General features: G+C 30.4%; 1 protein-coding gene across 5 annotated transcripts in view; it reads right to left on the bottom strand.

Annotated features, from left to right (window-relative positions):
• LOC116433303 (sphingomyelin phosphodiesterase) overlaps nucleotides 1-16,677 on the bottom strand; it is a 100,765-nt gene that overhangs the window by 77,383 nt on the left and 6,705 nt on the right. For 4 of the 5 annotated variants that reach the window (XM_031991558.2, XM_031991301.2, XM_031991643.2 and 1 more), the window contains exon 1: nucleotides 250-581. The exons of the other annotated variant lie outside the window; for it this stretch is intronic. The gene's annotated coding sequence lies outside the window, so the exon portion shown is untranslated. Of the gene's footprint in view, nucleotides 1-249; nucleotides 582-16,677 lie in introns of those variants that run through there. 5 annotated transcript variants of the gene reach the window in all.

Here is a 16,677-nt window from a genome sequence, read left to right as displayed (position 1 = left end):
GTTTTCCCAAATTAAACGTTTTTACAACATTTGGAAAAATGTTTAATCTTGAAATTTCACGTGTACATTCCGAAAGATTTTGAACCTTGAAATTTCACATTCCGTTACAGTTGTATAACGAATAGTTCCTATAGCTGACTTTCCAAGTACGTTCAAGTTTAATGGCAAAAGATGTCTGGTTAACGGAAGAATATACAAAAGAAATCAAACACAAGTATATCAATTCCCGCGAGACATGGGAATACTTACTTTAATTTTTAAATCCAGTAATGTAACACGTGTGGCACAAAGCAGAGTACAAACGTTTCTTGTCAAATGGTAAACCGTTGAGAAACGGTGAAGTCGAGTAGCTAAAAAGATACACCTGACGTTTTGCTTCTGAACTTAATTTTATAATATTTCACGGCCTTCCCGGACGTTCTGCACAATTTCTAGAGCACTGGGGACAAGAGGCGCACTCACACGTGTTTACACAACACATTACTGACCGAAAGGTAACTCTTTCTCTCTCTCCCACTTCTTCCGTATCATACGCACAAGCCTACAACCGCGTCTTCCCATCCGACCGTGGTGACGACTCGGCGCACACTGAGTAAGGCTCAGACTCGGTGCCGATGTCGTGACTGGGATTCGACGCCCCTCTACTTTCCCAGGAATTAAAGCTGTTTCAAATAATTGGAAGAACTCTCTGATTAACGCGAACAAAACCTGGAATCTCTTGCACGACGAAATATAAATCCTTCGTATTATTAATTCATCTCATTTGAAAATGAATACGATTAATCAATTTCTGCTACAATTTATTCATTTTATGTAGCAAGTACCATACTAATTTTATGTAGTAAAATTTGTAATTGTCTTATAAAAAAGGCCACTCTGATTGTAATATTCTATCCGTATCATGTCTGATGATTTCGTTTAGAAGACGATATTAACCTCTTGTACTACGATATAGTGTCAGACTCGTGGTGGAGATTTTTAATAGAATTTAACAAACATAAGTATTTTTGAATTTGTTTGAATGCAAATCACATGTTATTCCATTTTTATTGATAATCATATAGTAGAATACATGTTGACATATAACAAGACTGGAATTTTCTTCTATTTTCAATAAATTATTAATAACAAAGTAGTCAGATTGATCACAGTTCAGAAAGAAATCATGGAGAAAAGGGTTAATCTTTCTTTAACCACACTAGTGGAAGTTATTTCGTTTACACAACTTTCACTGATTTTTTTCCACAATCAAAATATTGATTTCTGTGAAGTTGAATTGTTTTTTCGAGAACTGATGACAGGTGTAATAAATAAAAATTAGGTGAATCTTTTCTTCGTTTGAGTAGATTGTTAATCATATATTGATAAACGGGTACATTGAATACATCAATGGTGATCACTCACTTGTGTTTTGTTAATAATTTTTATGTACACCAAGAGTCATCTTATGTTAACGGCACACTCGTTATTGTTATAGATAGGAACTGATAGTTTGAGGAACCAAACTACACATATTAATGATACCGTTGATCGAACCTACATTTCTGAATCCAAAGTTATTTCAAGGTCATAGTATACGAGGTCATTAAACTTGTCTTGACATCGACGACAACGGTATATAGTTTAAAATCTATGTCTTCAAAAACTTATCTTCAAGTAAGTATTAAAAATAAGGTTGCATCTCATTGTATTTGCTTTCTTGAATAATACAGATTTTGTTTTAGACATTTTGTTCTATCTTTAGTGTCGATAGAAAATGATTAAGTATCATTTGTGTCGTAACTCATCTTGTATTTAACACATTCGCGACCAACGTTTGTGTCAGTAGTAATCTTCATAGTTACAATATTTTGTTAAATGCAACAAATTGTTTTTGCAAATTGCAAATAAAATTCAAGGAAAAGCTCTCATCAACTTCCCCCACATAACATCATACGTTAGGAAATTGAATAAAAATACATGTGACGCTGGTTGCGATGGTGTTAAGTAGCCCCATTTATTTATATTGTCTATTATAAGCACGAAATTTCTGATATCATTAATCGAAATGTGATGCAAATAGAATAAATTTTGTAAAAGTTAAAATTCTTGTTTAAGTATTACTTGATAGACTTAATTCTCTTCTCCCGATTTTGCTTACTGATGAACCTTTTCTTTTGGATACTCATCCATGATCACTGTTTCTTCTTAATAGTATTCTAACACTTGAATTATTAATATCTTTACATAAATATTGGCTGTTTAAATAGAACAATATTTATGTAAAGATATTAATAATTCAAGTGTTAGAAGTTTGGTACTTTAATCATTTTCTTCTCTTTGCAATATCATTTAATGATTGAGAATGAAAATTATTTTCATTACCAATCGACGATCATTAAGTATATTTATTTCTGTATCTAATCTTATTTTTACTTTATTTATTCACTTATTGTTTAATAATACGTTCATAATAATGTTCGTATGTTATTTAATAATACGTTATATTGTATTTTTACTTCTGTTAAATATTTATGTAATTTCAATAAAACTACTATTTCTATTTATATTAATGAAGTACAGATTTACGTTCTATGATATTAGTTTTCTTAACTTTAATATTTCCACTTTAATAAAAATTGATGCTTTCAATTATGTGAAACATAAGAGTAAAACGGTAGATAAAGGTAGCGGGTTATTAAACATAAAGTGAATCTATTCCTCGAATTATTACCATTTTTCAACCTGTACAGTATTTAGTAACAGGCGATTTTAATGTATCATTTAGAAGGATAATCAGTTTATGTTTTATAAATTGAACTTCTAGTATATAGTTATAATTAAATCAAAATCATTAATATATTTATATGCAAATTAATATTACCTTAATCACAATGTAAGAAGAATGAATAAATAAAAGACTTTCGAATATTACAATGTAAATGGTACATACTGCATAAATTGTTATAATTTTTTTATTTTAATTTTGTACTTTAACGTCTATGGTATAAATGGAAGATCATGTAATTATCTATTGTAGTTCGTATTACATCATGTTGTGCAACATGGGAAAGTATGAGGCTCTGCGAATTAATTACTACTTCAATTTATTTGAGTATTGACTTTACTATTTATTCTGTGGAATTTAACGGAACAAAATTTCAGGAAACATTTTTTACAATTTGATATTCAGCAAGTAGAGAACTACTAGAACAATAAATTAATTAATATACATATAAATGGATGAATATTATTGTTTCTGGACACATTATGATATGTTGTATAATTAATAAATATAAATTATGATTTTCTAGGAATATTACTTGAATTTATATTAATCAAATTTAATTTCTGTATTTGTGTTTTAAAATGTTTATATGTGTTTTCTTTCATTTACCTATACATAAACCAATTGCGATGGATAAACATTTATCTACCTTATTAATTAATTAAGGAATTTATGACTTTTTTAATATAATATTCTCCTTTACAATACTAGCTCTTAACATACTGGTATCAACATTTTAGAAACGGTTTAAAGCTTGATTTGCGAGAACTTATCAACATAATTAATATATATTTCTGAATTAAAAGATAACACAAATGTGCACTGAGAATATAGTTTTCAATGAAATTCTTTTAACCCTTAAAAACGTATTTTAACCTTTTGCGCTGGAAAGACGTACTACGCACGTCGAAATGTTTTTGTTCCAAAAATACCAATGTCGTCTTATACACATTGATAAACTTGTAGCGTTACACTCTGTACAAAATTATTAATAAATAATATTAGTGTACTTACATATCTGTGTAGTATAGGTGAAATGTAACAACATATAATGTCAAATTAGGGACACATCCCAACAAACTGACTATGAACCTGACACAACCAAGAATCAGAAGATTGAAGAGAACGAAACCACACGACCTACCGCGTAGATAATGAACGAAAAGAAGTGGTAACATTTTCGTTAACTTTCTGCGTATGTCAATAATTTTGTGAGTCACTCTACAAATTATCAAATTTGCTGGTTGTCTCACCAGAGCCAGTTCTAAATTTAAATTAAAAATATTGGAAAAAAGTAATATAGGTAAGAACAAAATTCCTCGCGCAAAATTTTGCCAAATATTTGAATTAATTTGCAGCTCAACAAATTAAACATAAAAACTAATAACAACTTTAAATTATCGCCAACCTTACAAAGGACAACGATAACTATAGTAATTTTCATTTTTCTGCTTGTATACACATGCCCGTGTTTCAACGCTAATTGTGAGCCGATAAATCTATTCATCGCAGAGTATTTTCCTCCGTAACTAAATATTTTTATTAAAAAAATCTTTTATTTCCTTCTAGTCAAAGACCCATTTAAGACTTCCAAAAAAGGTTTCATGCGTTTATTGCTTCGGATACATTGTTATTACGATTTAAAAAAAATACGTCCCATTTATACCCTACTATCTCTTACATTAAGACTTGATGATTGGTTCATCATACGAATTCGGAAAACACCATTTTTAACATAAGCTTAAAAATTAATTTTCTTGGTGACGCATCGAACGAATCGAGTTTTGTTGGATGTATGAGAATAAAGAAAACAGCAGATCAATCGCTATGAAAAATCTTGAGTTATTAGTTTCTGGTTTAAAAAAAAAAACTATTTTGATTGCGTGCGAGTTTTCATGAGTGTTTGTTCTGGCATCAAGCGTGTTAATAAATAGTAGTTTGAATAGAAAGATCGTTCTACATGTAATTCAAACAGTAAAGCGGAAGTTCGCTCGGAAACGCTGCACACGTGAACAATACAAATTCGAAATAAATTGACTCGACTGGAATCAGCTTTGGATGGGGAAAATCTTTTGCAGACATCAACAGTAAGAGGTTAAAGTATGTGTATCTCAGACCTGGGTGTTTTGAACTATTTTCAAATGATATTACTTTTAAATTACTTTTTAAAATTATTATTTTAGAATTAAATGAATTTATTACCAATTAATTGATTTATTTCTTATTTCATGAAATAAATTAGTTATTACTTACTAGAAACTTTATTTGTTATTTGATTTTGATAGAAATAATTGATTTCTTCAAATATTGTTATGAAAATGTGCATACATTATTTTTTATTCCCTGACTATGCGTAGTTACTCCGTGTATCTTCTACAAAAGATGCTTCTTACTACCCATTTAATGTTATAGTTTTCTGCTGATATTATAGGTTCCTATTTATAAAATGTGGAAGGTTGTTTAGTATCGAGTTAGTGAAGGTAGTTATCCTTGTTATTGGAAAACAATTGAAGAAATGTCAGCGTGAGTGTATGGATACATGAGTATGATCATAAATAGATATGTTAACCCCTTGCCCTACAATATCGTATCAAACTCGTGGTGAAGATTTCAAATAGAATTTAACAAATATAAATATTACTTAATTCTTCCAATTTCGAATTGAATATTATTTTTCCATTATTAATTGTAATACTTCTGAGTAAACGTAGACATAGAACAAATGTAGAATTTTCCGCTTTTTCTAATGAATTATAAACAATAAAATATCCCTGTTAAGCGCAATTGGGAAAGAAATCATAGGACAATGGATTAATGGAGAAGTACAAGTAAGCATGTGTGTAATTTTATTACGAGTAAGTATATGTGTGATTTTGTTTGAAGCATTGTCTTTCAAAGCAATGTTTAATTACTAACTCCTAGAATCAGAGATGTTTGATTAATTTTGAGTGTTAGTTTAAAGACTTTTGAATTGAAATATAAATATTATTTTTTCAAATAACCAGTTTTTCAATCTATTATTTTATTATTTATATATATTTATTATTTTCCATTACTATCAATGGAAATACATTATTTGTCAAATACTTAAGAATATTATTTTAAAAACTTATTTACAATTTATTATTCGAAATAAATTGATATTATTCAAGTAAAATGAATTCTTAATTTCATTACATGATATTAAACAATGAAACTCACATTAAAATATGTTTCTCATTAAAATAATTAAATTATATTTTTTATTTGCGTTGAACAATTTTGTAAGGAAGCGAACAGACAATATCGGAGAATATTTTAAAGATAAGAGAAGCGGAAAACAATTTTTAAACATGACAGATAATCAATCAAAATATAGCTTAACAACAAAGACACTCCACCTATTGTATTGACAGAATTTAATCAGTAAAATCTTGATCGATTTTGAAATTTTCAATTTCTTTTCCAATTTATTTGTGTCTAATTTATTTCTATTATTTTTGTAGTCTTCACTGCCTTTTTTATCATCTGTTTTTGTTCGATGGTATTCTGTGTTACCAAAGTACGAGCAATCTCTTTTCGTGTAATTTGTAAAAGGCTTTTACATTACAAATTCGTGAAGTATTGGAAATGCATTGAACTTAAGCTAGAGATGCGCGATTCCAATCACAACGAACTGTATATAAAACTTACCAACAGTATGTAATGAATGTAGTAACGTAAAGGCACAATAACTCCTATGTTTTTAATAATCCAAGAGTTATTACTGTTTCATAAACGCGCAATGAAAATCCTGATACGTATAACTGAAAACTGACTAAATATTATACAAGTTGGACCACGAAGCGTGCATTCAGTCCTTTAAAGTGAAATTTGGCACGAAAAAAAATTGCAATGTATTAGACTTGAATTCCTCTACTTACACACAAAGTGTAAGACAGGATTTTGTAGGCGTAAAATAAAATGATGAAATCTTGTTTGAATAATACTCTCTTTATTGTGATGTTTCTCGCTCGAACGGTACAGAAAGAATGCGCTGAGAAGAGCACTGTTTAACCGGAGGTCTCCCTCTTGTCAGCGTAGCTCTTGCTTTGTTTCTTGCGCCCCGAAACTCGGGGTCGTTTTCCTTAAGAAGGCACTGATCGATGAAACGCAGGCGACCGACGTCCGACTTTTCCTTCACTAAGATTACCTTACAAAAGTTTGATAATTTGTTGAATTTCCGGGTTCAATACCTTTCCTTGTGAGGTGTCCGCAAGAAAGAATTATGAAATTCTCGATAGTTCCGACCGTTGAGCTTTGTCACCTGTCGATACCCACCTTTGCGAGACTATTTTTTAAATGTAGGGATAGAATATATTGTGAAATATATTGTGCGGTCAAAGTATATTGTGAGATTTAGTTTCTTAACCCTAGCACTGCGGATGCAGGGTCATTTTGGTCCAATTGTACACAGAGTGGTCCACGCAACCTTCAATAGCTTAAAAAAGTATGCATTGTAAAAAAATTTTTCACTGTGAAAAAATTTGTTATAGAAAATTTATATGGTTTAACTTAGTTTTTTTAAATGGAATGCTATATTTTATATGCCAAAATATTGAACAGCGTTTAATTTTGAGTATAAAATACTGACCTTCCTAAGAAAGTCTTTCAAAGTTTCATGATACATGTTACACTCAAAGAAAAAGTGAAAAAAACTCAAATTTATCGCTTGTAACGATGCCTGCATCGCCGTATGTTTCAGCGTGTTTGGAGGCCTTAAGGGTAGTCTAAGGTGTAAGACGTTGGGAGAGCGAAAGGGATGGCACAGCGAGGCGTCAACAAGGGGTCAGGTCCGGCCTTCGTCTTTCCTACACCTCCAGTCTTGTATGCTGAACGTGCTGAGGAAAATGCGGGGAAAGGCTTGGACCGAAAAGGGGCACACTAGCTGATCGGACGTTTGAGAATCGTTTTCGCAGAAAATAATCATTGATTTATCCTGACGATATCTTTTTTCCATCCTTCTTTCATACCTTACAAAGGCAAGTAGATAGTCTGGTAGTAGTCTGAAGGAAGGTTGATCGACATACGTTTTTTATTATGTGCATCGTCTATAATGCGTGACGCTAAGTCGAGGAAAGTAGGTAAATAGATTCGGAAAAAAGCAATGAGGATGTAAATAGATCTTTTAAAAAATGAAATAATTTGATATTGTTTAATTTAAAAGTATAAAGTACAAACATTCATTCATATGTAGATAATTAAAATAAAAATAGAAGTATTAAAAACAATTAAGCAGAAAATAAATTGTTATATTCATAGGCATATTATTGTTAAATAAATGTAATATGCAATATAATAGTGGAATTTTTATTATTTAGACTATACATGTCTGCATCTGGGCACATTTTGATGTTTCTCTAGTTACAATCTTAACAGATAATAATACAATGTTTGTGTTATGTTTTATTACTCACAGATGTATAGATCATTTTCGTTCATTATTTAACTTTATTGTATACCTTTATTATTATTGCGTTTTAATAGATCATACTTTTGTATAGCATAAGTACACTTAACAATACATAATAAATATATCTATGTAACTATACATAGAAATGATTAATTCATTGCAATTTTATAATATTCTTTTTGCAATAATGTCCATTTTAATTGATGAATGCAATGATCTCTGGAATTATTCGTTATTGGAAAGTAATTTGGTACGATTAGTTTATCTCTAAGTGGACCTATATAGGATATTTGAAGGTCATTACTATTTTTTCAAGTATAATCATCTAATTTTTTACACCAATCATTGCAGCAGGTTATTCCCTGTAGAAAGGTAACCTATTTACTTGTTTATGTCGAAAACTCAACAAAACAGGAAAGAATTACTTTCAAGACATCTTTTAAATAATAAATAGTTATATAAATAATTGCATTTATAGATTAAAGTGTAATATCCTGCATAGCTGTTACACTAGTGACATAGTATTAGTGTAACATATAGAATTAAATTACATTAAATTACATTTTAAAGTAAATACCACCGAAGTAACATGAACCAAAAACATATACAGATTAGTAATCTGTAAATGTCATTGCCGCTCAATATTATCAGGTAATGTTATTGCTTGTCACAAGTATCAGTCAAAACCGTTGTCGGTCAAAGCCACTGCTGATTAAAACCGGCATTGGTTAATTGAGTTCGGTTAATTCTTATCGGTGAAAACAACGTCGGTGAAATTCGTATCGGTGATTTCGATGCGAGTCGTTCCGAGGCCGCCTCGTCACGTGCCTCTTGATTGAGCGGCGAAAAATATTGCAACCTCACAATACTAAGAGTTGCTATTAGTCTAGGCCCGTTCTAAAAAGATAATGTTCCATTAATATAACATTTTCACTAACTAAGCCGCAACATTCTTGTGAAACGCATCCTAATTCGCTAATTGGTTTTATGTATATTTGAATCTATTTCTCGTTTCTTTGAATGCTATTTTAGTAGATAATGATTATACAGTTAAATTCAGTTTATCTGAAATATAATACTGTACATTCAATCCTATTTGGATTCAATATATACTCATTCTAACACATTATTAATATTATGCGAACATCACTAACGCGTAGTGCTGAGATAACGGCTTTTAATTTATTTAAAAAAAACCAATAGGAATATACCGTTGATATGTATTACATTGTTAATGTCTTTAATATCACATATATCAAATTTGGTAAACGGTAAAACTCATATCCACGCCAAATGATGTTTACTTTATTGAGAAGTATGTTATAAAACAGCAATTGTTGATATCATCATTGTACGAAAAAAATTATGTTTGTTGCAATTTCGTGTTGCATTTTCTAATTTCAACATGTATTGCAGTAATAAATCAAGTCACTGTAAAAGCTGAAATATGTTTAATTTTTGCATGTTTTTTTAACTCTGCACCATGTATTATTTTTGGTACACGCGGAATTGTAGAACAATTTACTCACAATTGGATTTGCATTAAAAATAACAATTGTTATAATTATTATGTTACTTTGTCTAAAAGAATGTACTGTGTACACCAGGTTGTATATACACAACGATATTTTAATTTTGTACGTGAATTTTTAATGAGGAGGTTGGTTCTGGACGTGTTTTATTGTTATGTCGACATGGTTCTCACGGTTCATAGTAGAATTCAAAGAAACCTACTATCACGTTTAATCGTGCCTGAGATGTCATAGATTAAATCATCTCTATGGCGACAATAATTTTAATTGAAGTTTCAAATAATGTCAAATATATTATAAAGCATAACACGAAATCGAAAACATTTGTCATGAAACATTGTAGTGCTATTTATAAGAAAAGTAGGTTAAATATTACTTTAACTTATTAGGATGTCAACTTTTTATAGATTTTACTAAACAAATACTTCAATGAATAGCAATGAAATACCATAAAACTACTATTACATTTTTATGAATCTTTGGTATATTTTTTAAATTAGTATATTAGTATTCATTATTATTATTACTATATTTATTAGTGTTTATTATTATTTGTTATTATTAATCCTGTGTTTGCCTATCTATATTACCGTTTCAATAAACTAATTTAAATCAACCGATTGCTTCAATACAGTATGTTTTTCTTTACCTGTGAATTGTTTAATGACTTTTTTCAAGGTATGAAGACACAATAGTTAAAATCTACAATATGCAAAATATATTAATACTATGTAGGTTTATCTTCATTTAATAAGTTCAAATATTTTACCATTACATGCATTGTGTCTTCAAATATTCATAAACACTGTTCATATTTAAATCGAATATTTGAACCTTTGAACCTTTTCTATAGAGGAACGTAGGGTAAAATAGGAAGGTCAGGTAAGAGGAGACAGTAATGTTTTTCATGGATGAAGGGCTTGTATCGAGTTGATATTGCATAACATGGTTCTAATAAGTCCTCGATATAGTTTGAGATCGATTGCTAAGCAGTGCATGCCTTAGTTTTCGATTAAAAGCATTGGAAAAATATTCAGTGGAAAAGTTTCGATGTTACATAGATGTTTCAAAAAGATAACTACAGTACTGGATTCTGTGTTACTCAAGTTGTATTTTTGGCACTTGAGTTATTTCTTTGTCTCATGCTAAACTGTAAGTTTTAAACAATTTTCTAAATTATGGTGCGCAGGGCAAAACAGAAGACTTCAGTAGAGAGGCAACAGAAGTCCCTTATTATGTGTTTTGTTTATAGTTTTAATTGGTTACGTGCAATCATATTGATGTATAGTAAATTAGAATTGAAGATAAGATAAAAACTGACCAATTAAATTACACCAGTGCAGAAAAAGAAGAAACATTTATTTGTGATTTTTGTTCAGAAGAAAAAACAGCAAAATGAAGAAAAGTAAAACAAAAAAGGCATTTTAGGAAGAAAATAAAAAAATGCACAACATAAATTCACCTATTGATAAATGCATGTTTCGTAATAAACTTTATATTCATTGAAAAACAGAAGAAAAATGGATTTAGTGCGTGCAATGTCAAGGCTGGGCTCATGAAGATTACACCAGAGCAGAAAAGTAAAATGACACATGTGTTGACGCTCGGTGTCCCAAACTGAAACACCGTTACGTCAACGTTCCTCGAAATCTTTCAAGGGATCGTAGCTCAAATAACTTTATGAAGCCATCGACCATTACCTTCAACAACCACCCTCAGCTGTTCGAGGATTAGCATTTTTACATTTCAGATATTTACTCTTTACATGTTTTATTAGGGTTAAGGAGCTTCATACAGTTTTTTACCTGCTACGGTCGAGGCACGCGGAATGTCCATGACGTCACGCGAAGGTACTCTCGATACCTGCAGGTGACCGATGGACTTGGAGGCGGTCAACTTTCCGGTGACTGTCACCAACCAGGAAAAACGGCCTCCTCCCTGTCCAAAACGTACAACTCTAGGAATCAACCAATCCGCGTGTCTCATCCTCCCGGCGCTACCCTTACAGCCACCTATTTAAGGGTAGATCTTAATACATATCAGCAAATTTCTAAACAAGAGTTCCACAACAACACATATCGACGGAATTTCTAACCAAGAGTTCCATAGAGTCTCTAACGAAGAGCTCCACCATAACACACGTTCGACGGAATTTCTCATCAAGAATTCCACAACTTAACATATCGACATCGATCCAATTACAACTCAACGAAAATCTCATTATTTATCATATTTCATTCAGGCTCAGCATCACTAATCTGAAACTGAGCCAGAGCATCGCCGTAACGAACTGCGATGCTCAACAACATGCACTTGTGAATTTTGTTTATAACATAATATATACCTATGTGTAGTTTTTTTATAACATAATATATACTTACATATACTTATGTGTATTTTTGTCAGTTAATAATTTTCATTTGATAGAAATAAGGATTTTGTACTTTTATATGACTTTAAATGGATGCTCCGTTTTACCCTACCATTTTAACGAAATAGATATTTCAATATTTTTGGCCAATCGTATTTCCCTTCGTAGTCAAATATTTTTATTAAAACAAATCTTTTATTTCCTTATAGGCGAAGGTCTACCGAAAACTTCCAAAAAAGCTTCCAGGCGTCTATTACTCCAGATATTTTGTTATTACGTAGGACATTATTGTAGGACATTTAGAAGAATTAAGTCATGTAAAAAAAGGAGATTCAGTTAAATTTTTTTAAAGAGCGCTCATAATAACTTAACTTTTCTGTTGTTACGTATGGGTGTGTCCGAGCGGTAAACGATGGTTTCAAATCCATCGTAATTATAATATAACTGAAGAGACATCAAACACTTATGCTAAGGCTCTTTTAACTCGACAATTGATGTTCCAGTTCTTCAGAACCGACATCATATCTCGATGTTGCATAGATGTTTGAGGAACCGAAATGAAAAATAACAGTTCTATAATAGTCTATAATAGCTCAATAACTGTTATTTTTCGGTTAGTTATTTTTCGGAGTTATGGAGAACCGAAACGACGAACTGAAAAAGAACGATTATAGAACCGTTTCAAACCTAACCGATATAATATCGGTTCTGAAGAATCGGAACCGAAACTGATATACCTTAGAACCGATATACCGAATAACAGTTATGACCCATTTCGTAACAAGTATCAGAGAAACAGTGAAGAAAAGTCATCTTTTCAGATGAAACACGTTTCAATCTAGATGGACCGGATGATATTTCATATTATTTTCATGATTTGCAGAAGGGAGAATTGCATTTGTCAAGGAGGTAAATGGCGGAGGCGGTATCATGGTATAGGCCGCAATAGGGTACCACGAGAGAACCGATATAAAATGTATTAACACTAACATGAATGCGATTAAATATATAGAAATATTAGAAGAACAATTAACTCGACATGCCAACACTATTGCATGCGAAAATTATATTTTTCAACATGATAATGCTGCTGTGCATACAGCAAAACGTGTAAAAAAATATTTTGAAGACCGTAATATACAAATTTTACCATGGCCTGCGAGGTCTCCAGATTTAAATATGTGCTGTACATGGAAATGGAAAACAGTTTTTGTCGGTGGAAGAGTTGAAAGCTTGTATTGAAGAGCAATGGGCCAAATTAAGTCAAGATCAAGTAAAAAATTTATACAAATTGATACCACGGCGATTAATTGAAACTATAAAAAGTAAAGGTGGCACAACACATTACTGATAAATAGAAAAAAATTTTGTTTCATTAACTTCCACCCAATTTTTCTTACCTAAAATATACATTGTCTTATAGTTTTGTCGCGCCTTATTTTATCAAATATTAGAAATTTTAATGAAACTTTTTTCAATTTAACTCAACAACATTGTCGCTATAGAAACATATGTACTTTAGTTGATTCTTTGCATTAATAACGAAAACTTTTACGAAAAAATTAGTATTAATAAAATATTAGATAAAATCGCAGGTGTCTTATAGTTTTGTCGCGGAGAAATAATAATGAAAGAAAAGATTTGATTTTATTTGGAATGTAACACTGTACATATACATAGGGAAAAAATGAAATTATACAGAAATGATGGTATTAACATATAAAGTAGAGATAGATATTTTAAACAACTTTTTCCTGTTACGTAAATATCGTACTCCTTAAGCTTCCGAGATATTCATAAAAACTTGCTGATATTTTCACATTAAATCTTACTAAACATTATATGTGACACACATTCAACTTTTATCACTCTGTGTTGGGCTATTAGTAAAATAACTATGTGTGGTGCACTATTTAGTAACACTACCGGATTAGTGATAATGATTTATTAGAGAATAAATATGCTACAATATTTAACTTATATCTTATTGGATACAGAGCACCGGGACGCATCGGGGACGCACACTGCTGTGAGAACGCGCGCGAATGTCTTTTGTTTTGCGGAGTGCGTAATTGTTCGATCTTCATTACCAACACTCTGTTTATAACTATTAGAAAAAAATATCGCCTCTGAATTACACAATTATCGCTGCTGTTTATGCTTTCGTTTGGTATTACATTAAAATGTTTCACCTTCATTTATTGATGTTATTTCTTACAATATAAGATGATTTTCATTCGGATGAAACAGATTGGTATTTGTGGAATTAGTTTTTCCGGGATGTAGGTGTAATGGAGCGTTTTCACTCTATAGCTGTCACAAATCTTTTATTTGAACAAAAAGATGTTCATAATATTAATTTTGACACATATTAGGTACTACAAAAAGTTCGTACAGGTTTTAAAATCAAAATTTAAGCACAGAGAACGTTTTTGTAAAATAATTTTATTTTATTTAGTATCGACGCACAGTGGCCGATTTCGTCGTTTTAGCCAGTCAAAATTAAAAATACTTATATATCTCTCATTTTTTGGACAAAATATACATCAAAATATATATTTATATATATAATAAATGAATAAATATTAAATATTGTTAATTATATATACTTATATAAAAAACTGCATATTTATATAAAATGGGTTAGATTACATAGCATGTAATAAATAGTAATAACACAGTAGGTATTTAATAATATATGATTACAATCAATTATATAATATAGAATAGGTTGTTAAATATTAACAATACGAGCATACGGCCGCGAACAATTTTTTGCGCATAATAAACATAAACATTTACCAAATATGAGTGCTTGAAGGAAGGCCGGATCTCACAGGACAGCATAACAAAATCATTCAAGTAGTACAATTGTAATAAATATCATTGATTATGTATCACGTTTAAATATAAATAATAACACAAAGATACATAATAACAGAATCATGTATTATTGAAAGTATAGCTTATACTTAACTAAGAGATTTTCATTTTGGAAAACAGTATGCTTGATTTCTTTGAAACGCATACAAATATTTCGAAGAATTAGAAGAGCAAATCATGCGCAACGAGAACTCCGAACTTTGAACAAAGCACACAAGTTTATGAGTGCACGAGCAGAAAAAACAATTGGTATTTACTTTATTCCTCATACATTCAATTATGTATCTCAGGGAAAAAAAGTTTTACAACTTAAACGAAATTTTAACGAAATTTTAACGAAACCTAATTTCATTCATTAAACTCACCAAATACTAATTTAAATCGAACCTCAATCTACTGCCAACCACATGAACTTTTTCCGGATCTTAATATTTAAAAATAATCAAAATCAGTGAGAGAGTACATAGTTAATTTACAAGTTTACCTAAATAAAATACAATAAATGAGTGATAATAAATGACGCACAGCGAAGAATAATTATTGAAATAGAAATATTATTTATCCCTTAAATTTTAGATTTTTAGGGTTCCTTTAGAGCACGCTCGACAGCGTGCGAGTTACGATCAAACTCAACAGATGGCTGTCCAGTCTCATACAGAGGCACGATAAAATACGAGACTGATGAAGTAATTGTATCGTAAGTAAATAAATACTGGAAACATCACAGTCAGTAAATAACAAAAATATTTTTGATTCCTCAATAATTTGGGTATATATAACTACCATTCTCATTTTTAAAATGAAAAAATGACTCAATTGAATTTTTAGCTTAATAAAAAATTCAGAGGAAGGAATGTAGAAAGCGTATTGTATATGTAATATTAATTTAACATATTTAAACAGAAACCAAGGGAACAGGTAAAATTAAATGTCAAAGTTACTACAGAGAAAAACAATCAGGTATTGTTATTTATGATGTACCGTGATTCAATCGCTGGTAATTATGAAGAAGAAACCTGGCGAAACCAAACTTGGTTGAGGTTTTATAGATAGATTTCTTGGGCAGTAGGTAAAGTACGAAGATTCATTTCTTTGCGACATATACTTTTTTTAACATCTTGTTTTCAAGAAAATTAATTATTTACTAATAAAAAGAAAGTAGATAGATGTCAAATATTAGAAGACGAATCATGTTTGCTTCAAAGGAATATTTTACTGTTAAACAGTTTTTCTTTTAGGTTTAATTTAAGCTTTGCATCATACTATTTTCGTATATTTTAAGAATAATTACAAATTTCTTGTATTGAATGATATTTAAAACCGGCTGTCAGATTAATCAATCAAAGCACATCAGAGATGAATATGATAAAAAGTAGTTTACTGGACTTTTTGATTTAAATTGTACCGTTGTTTTTAACAAAATAGTTCATCTGATTTTCAAACAGTATACATGGAACACCTTGAATTTAAATTTTCGTTGATTCGTGCCTTTTTTATCTTTAGGTGATTGTGGAAATTAGAAAACAATATAGTTTGGTATAATCGAAATACGATTGATGACTATGTATGAGCTGATAGAGTGTACGAAATGTGTGCTCGATTAGTGCAATAGTTTTTGAGTGGCAATAAATTTGAAAAATGTAGTTTCGAGAAAAACGCGTTTAAAATTTTGAAGTTCTGCGTCCAAGCTATG

The sequence above is a fragment of the Nomia melanderi genome, chromosome 1 (genome assembly GCF_051020985.1).
Source record: "Nomia melanderi isolate GNS246 chromosome 1, iyNomMela1, whole genome shotgun sequence".
NCBI classification, from domain to species: Eukaryota; Metazoa; Arthropoda; class Insecta; order Hymenoptera; family Halictidae; genus Nomia; species Nomia melanderi.
Note: the sequence above shows the minus strand (reverse complement) of the source record. Positions and strands in the feature narration are given on the sequence as shown.